Source organism: Eumetopias jubatus, unplaced genomic scaffold (assembly GCF_037043125.1).
Source record: "Eumetopias jubatus isolate StellerSeaLion01/CBP00866 unplaced genomic scaffold, mEumJub1_p1.0 scaffold_13, whole genome shotgun sequence".
NCBI classification, from domain to species: Eukaryota; Metazoa; Chordata; class Mammalia; order Carnivora; family Otariidae; genus Eumetopias; species Eumetopias jubatus.
Window position 1 is genome coordinate 91,432,127 of NW_028274819.1, and position 1,637 is coordinate 91,433,763.

The following is a 1,637-nucleotide window of genomic DNA, read 5'->3' on the forward strand; positions in this document are numbered from 1 at the left end:
CATTGACCACTCTTGACCAAGGAGCCCACGTAGCTCTCACTCCAAACCATGAGCATGCCTGGAATGGTCTATGGGCTGGGCTAAAGTCTATTTTATAGATGCAGATTTTGTCATTCAATAGTTGAGTCTGTTGACTATTTTTTAAGAAACTACTTTGCACAGAGAGAGTTCTTGCCCCCTCTCAGCTTCCACACATACCCACTACCTACTAGGAGCTGAGAATACAAAAATGCATGAGACATGGTGCTCGCTCTGAGGGAACTTTCTCTATGACATGGACAGAGTAGAATGGCTTCCTCATTTTTCCTGTGGCTTACCTCACGCAAATACTCACACCCATGCCTCTTCCACTATGAACAGGTGCAGAATGGGGAGCTGGTGTATGTGTAACATCTTTAGCATTGGTCTTATGTGCTGACAGAACTGAGGAAGGTCATTCACTCCAGGGACAGCTCTTCTAACCACCTTCAGACATTTTGCCAGCCTCACATCATCTTCAGTCTTCAGAGAATACTCAGGGAATTTGCCTTGGCTGAAGCATGAGAAACACGTTTTCTAAGAGTAGGAGGCATCTGCCTTGTAGCGCCTGTGGAGGGGCTGATCTGCAAGAGGGAAAAGGGCAGTCATGAAATGCCACATCAGTAGCGTGGCTGTGCTGTTCATCGTGTTTTGTCTTTGGGGTTTGAATTTAATTGCTTTCCATATAGATTCAAGTAGAGAGATGGGTTCATCACAAAGTATTTTGTTCAGAAATGTTGCACAGATAAACAGATTTCTAAAATAAATGTATGTAAAAAACTCAAAACTCTGTCCAACATGTCTTTAAATGAGACTTTTGATGCATTTCCCATTGATTTATCTGCTTTTAATGGTCCCATTTGTAAGCAGCAGAGCTTCCAAACTTTCAAGGATGGAGGGTGTGTGGGGGGGGGGGATGGTTTGGTGAAGGTGCTAAGGGAGAGGCTATATCAGAAGCTAAGGTGGAAGGCTAGATCGCCATGATTTTGTCAGTGCTATCAGGAACTCGGGCTACCAAAGCCAATTCTTTTAATTGCCTAGACGTTTCCACATAGTTGAGGACGATTGATGGGTAAGAAGGTGAAAGGGAAGGAGACTCTGGAGTTGTCCACAAGTAGGGTCTATGTAGTCTGGATTTTTATCTTAATTTGCAGCTTCCCATCCTATACTTTACTGATGTCCTGGCTGCCTCGTCTTTATCCAGGAGCCAGCTCAGCAGTCTGGTCTCTGGACTGTTAGCAGCTGCCTGGAAACACAACTCAAATCAAATCCATCTTGATGAGTTTGATTAATTGAGCTTCAGGAGTTTTGCTCTGTGCTGGTCTTTTGCATTGAAGTCTTAAGATCCCAGGTTACCTCTGTGGGGAGAACTTTAAATATACCCTAGGGTCTCTTCAGAAAGATTGGGTTTGCTTTGGTGTCCTAGACTCCATTTCTGAAAATGGCAAGCAAAAACAAAAACACAAACAAACAAGCAAACACAACCTCTTAGAGCAGAGCTTGTCTTATCCCACAGGGGATACTTAGGATGTTAGCTACCTTGCTCGTAAGGTAACTACATGTTTCTATTTTCCTCATTTCACATTTAATCAAGGAGAATTTGCCTTTTATTTATTTCT